Source organism: Ambystoma mexicanum, chromosome 7p, assembly GCF_040938575.1.
Source record: "Ambystoma mexicanum isolate Mex_15411 chromosome 7p, UKY_AmexF1_1, whole genome shotgun sequence".
Classification (NCBI taxonomy): Eukaryota; Metazoa; Chordata; class Amphibia; order Caudata; family Ambystomatidae; genus Ambystoma; species Ambystoma mexicanum.
Window position 1 is genome coordinate 758,844,811 of NC_090939.1, and position 14,731 is coordinate 758,859,541.

Here is a 14,731-nt window from a genome sequence, read left to right on the forward strand (position 1 = left end):
ACAGTAATGACCAATAGGATGGCCCAGGGTTAGCATTGAAACGCATCCATCAACTGAAGAGGGTGAAGAAAGTAAAGGAACAGGAACACGTTGCTATACAGAAGAGAAAAATAACAGCATGATAACATGCAGTAAAGGCTGTTTGTGGAGCAGATGTTGTTGTGGATAGTGTTGGGGTTGTGTGGTGGAGGTATGGGGACACCTGGCTTAGAGGAGAGAAAAGAAAACACTATCCTCCACAAGGTGATAGATTTCAACTCTGATATGTTCCATAAACTAAGTATGAAGGTAGCAGGAGAAATAATCATAACACATTGCTGGGTATGTGCAACACTTCCAGCACATGCTCTGGATCACTTCCCGTTTCTGGCAATGCCATGATGAAGGGATGACTTGTTTCATTTGATGACACTGTTGATGTTTTCTAATTCTACTAATAAGTGGGTTGTGCCACAGCTGCAGAACATTAGAGTAAAATATGCATCTCGCCTTTCTTGTGTTTTACCTCTGGATTTAATATGAAAGGTTGGGTGATGAGATATGTGCAGGATTGTCAGAACACAATAATAATAAAGGTACATGTAACAAAAAAGGATCTCGTCATGTATACAGTGTCCCACAGCAAACACATTACTCGAGTGGGCAAGAGTGATAATGGATGAGTGTTGAACATGGGTCATAAAGAACAGTGCACCACACGGAAAAGACAACTACAGATTAGGGAAGACATCTGTGCGGCAACTGCAGTACTTATTAGCTCACTGGTATGGTTGTGCGGCACAAGGGGCTTTACGGTTCTATCTCGCAACTGGTAAGGGGCTTGCACATTAGCACATATAATTCCAGCTGGAAGGGTAGTGATGGACATACCATCCGGTCAAATAGGGACATTGAACATCCCAGGACATTGCAAAAGAGTATGGGTTACTTACTGAGACGATGCGTCTCTTTATCACCCCTATTTTCAATGTATGGGACAGCAAGAGTAGGGGCGGCAGAGATAAGGCTCCAAGCAGTGGTAGAAATATTGGTGAATGATGCCAGCGAGGCATTAACAATGTTAGCGGGGGAGTAACATGAGAAAAGGCAAATAACCCTCCAGAATAGAATCCAGAAGAGAATTGCCCTAGATATCATCCTAACAGCACAAGGGGTATGTGCGCATTAATTAAAGATGAATGTTGTGCATTCATATCAGACAATGAGGGAGTGGTATAGGACCATACAGCGCACATCACCAGTATTGCTGCTGCCCTACAAGATAGTATTGCTGCTGTCCTGAACGATGATTCAAAAAAATGGGGCGGATGGTTTTCCACATTGGTTTCAAGGAATATTTGGCTGATTCTACACATGTGCTACATGCATCAGGGCATTGATGGAAAAATGTAAGAGAAAAGTTGCTACCTATGTCCAGCCATATGAGATGATTATGAAAGGAAGAAGGAGAAACGGGGGAATGTTGACTGAAATGATTATAACATAACTATTCTTATGCTGCTGTCTTTCTACCTATTCGGGTGACACAGGGTATGGTCTGCTTATGGGGACAGTGGAATGTGTCTACATAATGCTTCCGGGTTACCTGTGCCCTACCAGGTGCCCTTGAGAAGTACACTGCTTTCCATGGTTAATGGCTAAACACTGTCTAATTACACACCAATAAAGTAGAACCTGTTTCATGAGGGTCATGTGCCAAATCTAGCCTTTGTTCTACAAACTGTTAATATATAGAAAGGTTGTAAGTCTCGGGCTGGGGCGAGCACACTGAGGAATGTTGAATAATAGGGCTATATTATGTGACAAGGACAGGGTTGGAATACACTGTTAACATACAGGAAACTGTTATAAGCCCCAGACTGGGTTCCTGCCTGCCAATGATGCTAGACACAGCTCTCATTAAAACTCCCAAATCCTGATGTCATTGTCTGTGGTGGTCTTTGTGTGGAAGAGGGTGCAGGTGTGCTTCAGTGTGGTTCCCGATCTAAGGACTCTGCAAACCTGATTGTTGACAACGTAGTGACCCATGATCAGCTGTGAGTATCTTGATTGGTGCTGTGAGGACATGTTGCTTGTGCAGAAACGTGTGAAAGGCCTGTATAGTCAGGGCCGGTGTGGTAGGTGAGATGTATAGCCGTGGGAAAGCCATGTAAAGGGACAAACTTAATTGCACTAAATGCTAGAGGTTCGAAAAGGGTATGAGCATTTGGGTATGAGAAATATCACTCACCGGGACATCAAAACTTGAATCCCCATTTCTCCTTCCCAAGGATGTGGAGGCCTCACCCTGCCATGCACAGTTCTCAGGACAGCCTCCTAGTTCTTTGCTCATCTGGCAAAGGGCTGCGTTTGTCAGTCGTTAATCAGGTTATGGGGCATGAGTGTCAAACTCTCTCAATTTGTGTCTGATATCTGCCCCAGTACCCTCAAAAGAAGACATTTGCAAGTTGAGAGGATCAAGGACTTCTTCTCAACCGCCCACATGTGTTCATACTTCCCAGCTTGCCAGCAATAGGAAGAACATTTTTGATGTTCACGCCTGTAATTAGCGACATTTTATATTCTGTTTCTTTCTTCCTCTTAGAAGCCCATTCTACCCATTGTGTTTTATTGTTTTAACTGGGAATGTAAACCTGCTCTTTTTTTGCCAAAGAGTCCTTTTCTTCAAATATATGCCAGTGGAAAACACATGTTTCTGTTGGTAGAGTGGGGGGTTCGGAGAAAAGAAATAACCATATTCTCCTGCCTCCCTAGTAGAAAGCAATGTGACTTTGGGTAAGAAACAATAATAAATATGCCAATTTATTTTAGAAGGCACTTAGCATATTACCCAATTGGAAAGTACCCTGCTCGGTTATTGATGTTAGAAGGATGCAATGATGAGCTTCTCATGCTGAGATTCAAAACTGTGATACTACAACTCCCCTCCCTTGTCTCCTTATTCACGTCCTGGCCACACAGGCCGTGTGAATTTGATAGGTTCATGGGTCTGGGGTAACTCAGGAAGTGGTATGGGAATACAGCTCTGTTGTAGGTCCCACACAAGTTGGACAGGTCAAGGAAGAGCCAAGATGAAGTGGGTGAAGTTTCAAGTCTTACAGAAAAGCTCTGTCAGGAGGTAAGGAATGCCTTAATTAGTGAGCATAGTGAGATGGAAGGACGTTTTGTGGATGACCATACATTATCAAAGCATTCGTCATCACTGCCAAACTGGTACCAATGTTTCTGAATAATTCAGTGTATGTTCTTAGTGCTCGGCCCAAAATATAGCACAGCTCATTGTCTCTGTTTTTGTTGCTTTGATGCTGGCACTGAGGGCGGAATCTCTAGTAATTATGTGATATATTCCCAAAAGATGTCCTTAGCTCCTCACAGAGGTATTCTTGATGTGCAAAAGAGGACTTCATGTTCTCACAGGTTTGGGTGAAATTGGTTGCCCCACTAATGACTCTTTTTGGTGTAAGGAAAAGCAGGAATGGTATTTGTGACGTGCATGTCAGTGGCGTGCAAATACGCATTTTGATCTGTAATTTCCTATAGCATATAAACTCGATTCGGTTGCAATGAAAACTGGAGGCTGCAAGAAATCATGAACTGTACGACCATCATTGAATATGAAATTGATGAGGGTATGGATCGAGTCTAGGAAATTGTGATTGTTGAAAATCGCTGAACACTGATTGCCAACGAATAAATCCACCTTACTGTGTGTACTGTTGGTCCAGCCAGTGCATAAATATGTGTGCGTTTGGTGGCGCAAAAGTGGTTCCATTGGAAGTGCTGATTTCTTTGGTTGGTAGTAGCCTGAGCCAGAACAGATTTTCTTTTTTTTTACGGGTATTGCTCAATAATGTGACTTGAAAGCCAGCATGAACTCCAGGAATTGGTTGCATTTGGAATGATTCCTTGACAGCAAAAATGCATCCATCAAGAGGAGTGTGGGTGTACAAACCAACGAAAACTAATGAAGCTACAAGGGTATTCGTGGATATACAGTAGCACCTATGAAATTGTGGGCATGTTGAATGACGCGTGGCTCTTTAACAAATAGGCTTTTTAGAAGTTCATCCATATATGTGGTAATCAGTTCAAGAATACCATCCTACTGGGAGACTGTTTTGCATCCCTGCTGTTGAATACCTGCCACCTGGAAGTGCTTTAGGACAAAGAACAAGGAATCCTATCCAGCTCCTTAAAAACGATTGGAGTCTGTCACCCATACACTGTCTCTGTCCTAGTCCTTAGCCTCATATGTGCTATGTGTTGTGGTTCACAGTGAGGCTCGAGGAGGAACTCATCACTCAAAATTGGATCTTGCCACTTGGTTGAAATCTACTCAATTATACTTTTCTTTTGGAGGTTTATTTTGCTCTCTCGCATTAATGTCTTCCACAGTTCAATGATCTAGAGATATACTTTCTACCCTGAACATAGCTAAGGTAGAAGCAGCCATCACACACATCAATGCTATTTGCTGACTTAGCTTACAGCTCAACCAATCCTCTTACACTTTGAAACACATTCAGTTGAATGCCTAGACAGCCCTGTGCCATGCTTGGGGCATCCCCAATAACATTCTAGACCTCAGTCTTGACTGTCTCCTCATCACTGAAACCTACTTCACTAAAACTGAATGGTCTATGGATCTTCGAACTTTGACAACTCACAAATGTGAAATGAAGAGACTGGCGAGGAAAGTTGATAACAAAAGTTGTAATAAAAGTTTGTAAGAAACTAGATATTACAAATAAAAAAAAATCAAAAGAAATCACTGAAACCTACTTCACTAAGACATCTGAAGCCCTTGTAGTCTATTGCCTCTGTATACCCTCATAATGGTATAGCTGAAGGTTTCTCCATAATATTCAAATCGCCCCAGATTTGAATATTATCCAGAACTGTGATCTTAGCATTACCTTTCTCATATGGAAGATCCATTAAAAAAAAGAAAACTAAAATGCATCCACCCCATGACATTTAACACTAAAGACCATGTACATTTCTGTATTTCTTTTCACTGAAAAGGTGGGGCACAACACAACAGTTTTCCGGCAAGCTTTGGCACTGCAAGACCACTGTGGTGATGACGGGCACAATATTAATGCCTAACAGCATAGCATAGTACAGGCGCTGTGCAGTGGGGCACACACTGCTGCAACCCCAAGCCCCCTGCCAGCCAAATATCTACATCCACTCCCTTAGATACATAGGCTACATGTCTTAAAAGAAAATAGTTATCTATGCTTTTTGGGGCCTGCATGGCCCTGCTTAGGGCGAACCACATAAAAAGTATATCTTCTCACAGTGCTTTAGGCCTCCACATTTATTTTTCATCCCACCAAAAACATTCGATTGAAAAGATAATCATCGCATATGCAGAAAAAAAGAAAACACACAATTGCTAAATCAATAGGCCTGGCTTGGACTGAACCATTTCCATTTACGCCCCATTTAAGCCCCCGCGGGTCAAGAAGTCATACTTGTAACATTAGTTAACCCTAACCTATTGGCTTTGCCAATGTGCCTGATGTAACAGCTTTACAAACCACAGATTGGTAGAGAAGGAGCTGCTAATAACACAAACAAGCCGACATGCCCAATCCCACTTTTTAGGTGCTTAGCCATTCTTATATTTTCATTTGCCTTCTAGGAATCATAGTTATGCTTTTCACGTTATACACCTAGCACTACAAGTACCACAATGCAAAGAAAAAACTTGAGTGGACGAACACATGCTGCACGACGTCAGGCCTGTTTGCAGTAATGCTGTCACTAGTCATGCCATTTCCTCAGATGTCACTAGCCATGCCATTTCCTCAGATGTCACTAGTCATGCCATTTCCTCAGATGTCACTAGCCATGCCATTTCCTCAGATGTCACTAGCCATGCCATTTCCTCAGATGTCACTAGTCATGCCATTTCCTCAGATGTCACTAGTCATGCCATTTCCTCAGATGTCACTAGCCATGCCATTTCCTCAGATGTCACTAGCCATGCCATTTCCTCAGATGTCACTAGTCATGCCATTTCCTCAGATGTCACTAGCCATGCCATTTCCTCAGATGTCACTAGTCATGCCATTTCCTCAGATGTCACTAGCCATGCCATTTCCTCAGATGTCACTAGCCATGCCATTTCCTCAGATGTCACTAGTCATGCCATTTCCTCAGATGTCACTAGCCATGCCATTTCCTCAGATGTCACTAGTCATGCCATTTCCTCAGATGTCACTAGCCATGCCATTTCCTCAGATGTCACTAGCCATGCCATTTCCTCAGATGTCACTAGCCATGCCATTTCCTCAGATGTCACTAGTCATGCCATTTCCTCAGATGTCACTAGCCATGCCATTTCCTCAGATGTCACTAGCCATGCCATTTCCGCAGATGACATGCCTTTTCATCGGAGGGAAATGTTTATTTTCTACCTTTACTATGATTGAATATAGGGTGAATTCAGTAATGCGCCAATGTCAGCCCTATGCATCAGCGGATCAAATGTATTAACAAAAAACCTGAAACTGATCCTGTTTTCCAGGACTAGTAGTCATATACATCCCAAGGGGTGTTTCAAGAGTATTACCAGCTACCATTGACATGCTTTGAAACATAAAGGTACATTAACATAACCGCACTCAACACGCATAGGGGAAGTCGGGTAACTCAGTAGTACCTCCTCTGACAAAATTACATAATTAGCTAATTAAAACAGGTGCTTCTGAGTGGTTTCCACATATGGTCCTACGTTTGCCTAGACATAAATTGGGGGAACACAGTCCAAAAGCAACCATTTCAGTGTACAGAGTTAATAATTAGCCATGCCCAATGTACGTAGTTCTCAGCACAGGCCACTTTTGTAAATATGTCCACTGAGCACTGATAAGCAAATCATTTGACGCAAGTTATACGTACACTTGCACAACGGTTTGTAAATCTCGCTTTTAATTTCGTAGAAAGAGGAGTATTTGTTCTGCACTAAGTGAATAGTTTCTATTCATTGTTCGACTTTTGCCTGTCGTTTTACGGGTGAGGTATTTCAGATGAACCAGTCACAAACGTACGGCGTTCTACTGCAATCTTCGTCTCGGTAGGACAGCTCAGGGGCAACGTGCTCGCCTTGCAAAAACAGGTTCGATCCCCGGGTCCGCGCTTAGAAACCTCTGGGTATTAAGCGGGTTATAAATAACCTATTATAATCCTCACACTGCATAAAAAATCTCTTGAGTTCATAGACATGTTGGGTGTCTGTATGCATTCTTATCAGGGAGGGCCTGTGTGAGGTTGTATCAGGCATGATGGCCTGTTCTGTTGTTCACAGGGATCACTCAGTGTGCTATGCAGGCAGGCGGGCTGCATCTTGCAGTGCCAGATGTACATTTAAATTGAATGACGTATGTGCCTGCCCGCTTACATGCAACATTACCAGGGCCGGGGCATGCTTCATGTCAACAAGTACTCAGTCGTCTGCAAGAAACCGTAGGCATGAACTGAACTTCAAACTTGAGATGCCAAACTCTGTGAAATGTTTTAAATGAGAATGAAAAAGTGTTCAAAGGCGTTTTCAGAAAATGAAAGAAGCCGAGTTCTTGACTTTTATTTTATATATGTCCTCCGTTTTTTTATACTCCAGCAGCTTTGGAGGAGCGAACACAATAAAAGTGATATTGAAGTTTTGACCTGCGGGAACTTGTATACATGATTCCAGGGTATTGTCTGTGGCCGCTATTGCACATTTTGTCGCCGGAGTAACAATCTTGTTTCTTCAAACACCCCAAGTTTCCACCTTCATTTCAAAACCATTGTTGACAAAAGTTTTGTATAATCAGTAAGAAATTGGAAGGTAGGAAAAGTAAAACCTAAAGATGTATGTTTTTTTAAACACATTTTCTAAGCATGATTTTAGTTGCATTGTTTTCTTTGCCTGTGACAGATTTCTCTGTGCCTGGGGTAACCGCTCTGATTTTTTTTTAAGTTTTAGGGACTCTAGTAAATGGATTCTACCATGAAACTCAGACCTGCTCCACAGTCTCACCTTCAGAGAGCGCTTTGTGTTTTGAAAGCTGCTGTTGGTGTGTTTGCACCTAGAGGGGCCTGCCAGCCGTTGTCTCTGCAATTGCACTTACCAACATCCTTCTATAAACGCCTGATGTTTGCTCGGTGTTGGGCATTAGTAATTGGCACGCCTGCAGCATGTTAGCAGCAGTGCGGCTAAACCTTTTGAAAGTGCCCCGGGTGATCTGATTTGGTCATTAAAAAATGTAAAGCCCTGCTCAGTTGGCAATCCTGCTACCAATGTGCTAGCAGTCTAAACATTGAAAGGTACACACCATTGATTATTCGGGAAGGTGACCTCGAATGATGTCTTGCTGGCATGTCTAGAACCAAAGCTATTTTACATTTTGGAACAACCTTTTTGGAATTAAGGTAACAATTGGTGAAAAAATCCAGGTTTCAATGTAACTGTACATTCCAGAAGCCTAATGCCAATTTGGTTAACGATTAAGTTATATCTGATTTGATATAGTGGCACATGAGATAATACAGTTGTATGTTGCCAAAACCATCTGATGCCATTTTATTATCAACTGGTTTCTAGTGACCCATAAAACAAAGAGTTTGTGTATTAGCGTTTGCTGCTGAGTTCCACCCACAACAGACTGGCGGGTCAAGCATGACAACCTTCCTTTGCTCTTTGCTGGGAAGGCATGACACTTTCCCAAGAAGACAGGATATACCCGCAGGAGGTAAAGAGGGAACCCATGCTTCAAAGCAAACCCTGCAAGCATAATGGGAAAGTAGCACCAGGGAGAAAAATACTGGTGTCTCCTTGAACTCAGGACCACATGAGATAGGGGAAGTAGTGCATTTTAGGAGAGGAGCTGTCCTCAGAGCGAGGGTCCCTCCATCTTGGAAATGGTTAGGCCCACTCTATTCTGTGTCCCCTCCCAACTTCTGGCAGCTGACATCAGAAGGCAAACATTCATATTACACCAGCAGAGATTAGCCCCTTACAGATGGCTTGAAATGGACCAATTGACTGTGGAAACATTTCATGTAAGAGGGGGGGTAAGCCTCTCCTCCTAGTTGAATCATCTTTTGACTCTCATTTACATGGAGCGTTATTAGGGTGCAGCCTGCACAAAGCCCTCAGCCATTGTGGTGAACATAAAGCTTTTTAAGGAAAGGGCTGCCTGCTGTTGAAGCACTGGCACCCATCACTTTGCCTACTGCAAGTGTCAGCCCTACAAGTGCTCTCTGAATGGGAAGGACAGAAGAAGGACTTGCTGCATCTCTTGAGGCCTTAGACAGGGCCTTATAACACACTAAGACCTTCGACTGAACAACTCCTGCCTGCTGCTGAGACAGTGGTATGCGGGACTCTGCTTGTGCAAGTGTCACTGGCAACCTTCCTGGCTGGGAAGGGCAGAAGAAGAAAGCACCTTTCCTCAGAGGAAAATAAAAGAGCTGTGTATGTAACATTTGCCCAGACGGAAAGAAACTCTTTCCGGAGCCTCGTCAGATGAAACTTTGCGGCAGGCAGGAAGGGTTGGCCCTTGCCTGGTACACTCTGTAAGGCCAGTGACAGATCCACTGGAGATGCCGGGTGGGTGAGGGGTAGTTGCCACAGGAAAGGTAGCAGTATATATTATCCCCCCATCAGTGCATCTTTGATAATGCTTTGTCTGTTCTGGAAAACAAAAGGTGTGATGGCTGGAAGGTTATGAATTAATCCTAACCTCTGGCATTGCTCGGGGTAACCCTCCAGACCACTGTTCTTCACCTGCCAAGCCATTACAAAAGGGGAAAAACCATATGCAAATCAGGCTTGGTCTGTTCTGGAGGCAAAGGCAGTGGTTTGCAAACTGCACTCTCCACTTAAGGGTATGTCTCAGTTGTCAAACCCTGAGACTTGGACAAGTGCTCCACCAAACCATGAGGGTTAGGAGGAAGGGAGAACATGCGGCAACATGTTCTGGCCCAGAGTCTACTGCATCTTAAACTCCTAAGGGAAAACAGACAGTGGCCTTTGTGTTGCCTCCCCCCGAAGGACAGCGCGCAGAAAAGGACCAGATGCGGTTTGTATTTGTGAAGAAGGGCTCCTCTGAGTTGTCTTTGCCACATAACCCAAGAGGCCCATACCCAACAGACTCTTTTGATGCACACCGCAAATGTGCAGCATTTGATATTCTGTGTCCACAAGATGGGGAATATTAAAGGCAGGGGGACACTGCAGCTGTAGAGCAGAGTTAGTCGCCCCTGAGTTTCTTACTCCTGAGGAAGTGGAAGGTTTGGCATGAGCAACCTCAGAATGTCCTACTCCTACATTAGAATAACCTGAAATGATCCTTGCACCCCAAATTTTGGTCCTTGGGGACCAGTCTGCCATGACATCTCTGAGGAAAGAGAGGATAGTGACCCAGAGAGTGTTACTCTCAAACCGGTTTCTAATGTTTTCAACATAGGAGCAAACGAGAATCCTTTGGTTGAGCCAGTACAGGAGATGCCTGCACTAGACTCGGAGGGAACACTTACTGCAAGTGTTACCCCCAAATAGCACATGGACTCTGAATCCCACTTGAATCCCTGCATTTCCTCAGGTTGGGTGGTAGTGTCTGTGAGGGGAAAAAGTTCAGAGTTGAAACACTTGTGTATAGGCGCGTTATAAATGCCATATCATAACATATCATATCATTTACTGCAATTCACCCTAAGGCCCGTCACCTCCCCAAAATGTAAGATATCCTCCATGACTGGTCGGAGGTGTGTTTGACGATGTCGAATGTACACAAGTGCATCATCCGCATAAAGCGACACAATCTGTGGTTCGCCAGCTATTCTGATCCCTCTATGCCCGTGCCTGAGTTTTATCATATCAGCCATTAGTTCTATGACAATAGCAAATATCAGCTGTGACAGTGGGCAGCCCTGATGGGTGCCTCTATTAATCTCGAATTGAGGGGAGAGCAACCCATTGGGATTAACCCTGGCCGCGGGCACTGGCTATAGAAGGCGGAAGTCCACCAGGAACCCCTGGCCAAAACCACATTTGGTCAATACAGCGTACATGAATCACCACAAGACGGAATCGTAAGCTTTCCGGATGTCTAACGTGGCCGCTACAGCTTGAGCCCTTGGATCTATTTGCGCTAGAATATTGAAGAGGCAACGTAGGTTCAATGCTGTGGACCTGCCCGGTATAAATCCTGATTGGTCTGGGTGGACAATTTGTGGAATGAATGGCATCCTCTGTGAGGCAAGGATTTTTGCAAACCCTTTTACATCCTTTTAAATTAAGGACAGACGATGATAGGATCTGCATTGGCCTACAGGTTTCAGCAAAACCGTGAAAACTGTTTCTCACATGGTATCAGGGAGCGATAAGGATACTAGGGATTGTTACCAGACCGCGATCATTTATGGAGCCAGGGTTTCCTTGAAGCATTAATACAAATCGTCTAAAAGGCCATCAGCACCAGGGGATTTTGCATATGGCAGCCGGTCCATAGCCAGAGTAATGTCAGATAAGCAGATAGGTGGTCCAGTAAAGATCTGGTATCTTGCGATATTTGGCTAAGTGGGAGGGCATCCAGGAATGTATCAATTTCTTCCTGTGTACATGTGTCTTTGTTAGCATATAAGCCATTATAAAACCCAGCAAATAACCTCATTAATAGCAGTGGGAATGTGAACTAAATCCCTTGAGATGGATACACCGATTGCAGTTCTCATATCTTGCCATACGTGCAAGTAGTCTGCCTGGTCTGTCCCCCTCCCCGTATCTTCTAGCGGCCATTGGGAGTCAAAGAATGTAACCTCCTGATCAGCATGTGTCCTGAACGTGTCCAAGGCTTCTTGTTAGGGTTCCAAAGGCTGTTCATTCCAACTTAGGCAGGTTATGTCTCCCATTTGAATATGGGGTGATCAATGGTGCCTCGATTCATGTGTAGACCGGGACTTCCCAGTGTTTTCCAAGCCATGCTTGTACTTCCGAGTATCGCTGTTGTATCCGCATTGTGTACCAAGTGCTTTTTGAACGAACTTAACAAACTCCTCCCTCTCCCCTCCTGCATCGTCCCCAGAGCTAGGAAGATGTTACTCCCCAAAAAACCTCCCAAACTGTAGTCGCAACACTGCATGGGGGAGCTGGGGCACAGGAACACCCGGGTCAGCACAGGACTTAGGTACAAAATAAAAAGGGTTAGTGCTCACATACTTCTCACTTGACTGCCAAGATATGAGGCAACGCACCCTCAATCATTTGCTGGTCCGTGAATCTAAGAGCCTCCGTTCTTAACAACGTAGTGGGTAATGTCCCAGCAGAACTTTGGGCACACTGAACGGTGCTCAGTAGATCGTAAACACACAAAAAAAAGGTTGGGGGCTGTTAGGTCACCCCTTGAAGATAGGACTTGAGGACTGCACTCACTGTGTCAGGGCGTCGACAGCGTGTTGTCCAGAAACTTCATGGCCTTGTCAGATAGCGTGAAGAAAAAGGTATTGTTGTTCCATTCAACACATAGCTTGGCAGTGTACATCATTGAGGAGTTTATATTGTGGTCTCACAACCACTTCTTGACTGCTAAGAAGGATTTTCTCTCCTGTTGGACTGCTACTTTGAAGTCCGGGTAGACCTGTATTCTATTAGACCCCAACATCAAGTTCCCTTTTCGCTTGCTGCTTGGAGGATCGCGTCACAGTCCCGGTAGTTAAGTACCCTGACAATAATGGGTTGTTGAGGTGCCCCGCGTTTAGGCCTAAAAGCCAAGGATATATGTGCTTGCTCAATAGCAAACTGCAGTGATAGTGCAGGGTTACCCAGGAGTGGTAGCAGGGTGGCCTCAATCCACTGCTCCAAGAGTTGTTTGCAGTTGCTATCGGGGACTCCTATGATGCAAATGTTGTTTCGACGAGAGCGCGATTCTAAATCCTCGCTTTTCCTTTCGACCTGAAGAACGCGCCAGGAGAGTGTAACAAGTTCATTTCTCATAGTGGACATATCATCCTCAACAGTGCTCACTCTTATTTCCGCTTCAGCTAAGTATTGATCAGTTTTGTCTATACAGGTTTTGATAGAGTCTATGGTGGTAGTCATGTCGTCTAACTTATTGTGCACCTTGGCAAACCCCTCCTGCATGCAGGCCATCATGCGCTGGGTTTCGGTGAGCTCCATTGGCACTGTTTCTGACTCCATACCAGGGGGTGCTTTGCTGATGGGCAGTTGTTTAGAGGCAGATTTGGTGTACTGGCTCATAGAGCATTGATTTTTAGAACCTCCCTTGGTCATGCTGCACATGGGGTGCAATCCCACTTCCAGAACGGCTCTAGGAAGGTCAACGATCCAATCCAATGAAACTATCTCTCGATGTGATGGGAGCTCAGTGGTTTACTGTTGGGCATGTGGTCACAGGAGTCGGTGTTAGTCCTTGGGCTGTGAGATGGGGCAAGGAAAGCTCTATGGTAAAGACCATCCGCAGTATAGGTTATTAAGAGCATAGGTTGACGTAGATGTAGTGTGAGGCATCCATTTTACCAATGAATATCTGGTATTGAACTACACTTGGTTATTGGCAGGCAGGCCGCAGTAGTTGGGCTCCCAGCTGCAGCTCAGATGCTCCTCAAGGGTCAATCCCTGCACCAGAGAGCCCTTCTTTTGTAGATGGGCAAGTCACTGGGAAGGGTTGCACTCTTGGTTCCAGATCCCTGGGCTCCATGGTGTGAAGGTCAAAGGAAGGAGCTAGAGGAACTCTGTGGTTTTGCCACTCACCAACGTTGGGCTAATGGCTGTTGGATGTGCTCTGCGGGGGGGCACCAATGTAGCACAGCGTGTAGCAGTAATCAAGCTGCTGAGTAGTGATGAGTTAGTGGTCCCCGGTCCATAGATGTGAGAGGGATTAAATTGTGTTGCTGTGTGTCTTCGCCCCAATGGTACCACCTGCAGACTCACTGGTTTAGATCTGGGTGGAAGGGCTACTCAGCATATGGGAGTCATCAGCTGGGCTGCCTCGCCATGTTGAAAAGGCCTTGTAATGGTGCCGGTGTCCGAGCCCCAGCGGAACACCACGGAGCGCACTCAGCAGCAGAGAGGGGGAGGGGCCGTCACAGGCATGCTCCGTGAGGAAGCAGGAGTCCTCCGACAGACAAGCCTGATTCCTCGCCTGTCACTGTGGCGGGGCGCCTGGTTCCACCCAGGATTCAAACTTGGAAGGAGCTGCATGATAGCGGCAGTCCCCCACCTCAGCTTTGGAGTGTGCACATTTTCTGTCCCTCACTGTGGCTCTCTAGTGGAATACTCGTTTCTCACTCTCCAGGCACCATTTGAAGTCGGGTGAAGGGCTGCAGGCAGCATGGATTATTTGGGAACCTGCCCTATGATTATGGGTGAAAAAGAATGACTTAAAGAAGGTAGAATTCGTCCTGATCGGCCGCGGGTATCAGAGCTCTACACGGACGTGGCCATCTTGTCCATTGCGCAACAGCGCCTCTCACTCTCATTATGTTAATCAAATATGAATCCGTTGACCGTTGCATCTTCAAATTGTGGTACAAAGGGCGATAGATGTTTCTTAGTAGCCAGAGCACATCTGTGGAACTCTTTACCCCCTCACATTCGGAATGCTACTACCTTTTCGTATTTCATAAAGAATGGCATTCTCTGTTACTTAGATAACGCCTTCTTCACTCTGGCACGTCAGCATTGCTCTTTACATTTGTAATAACTGCACCTTGATAC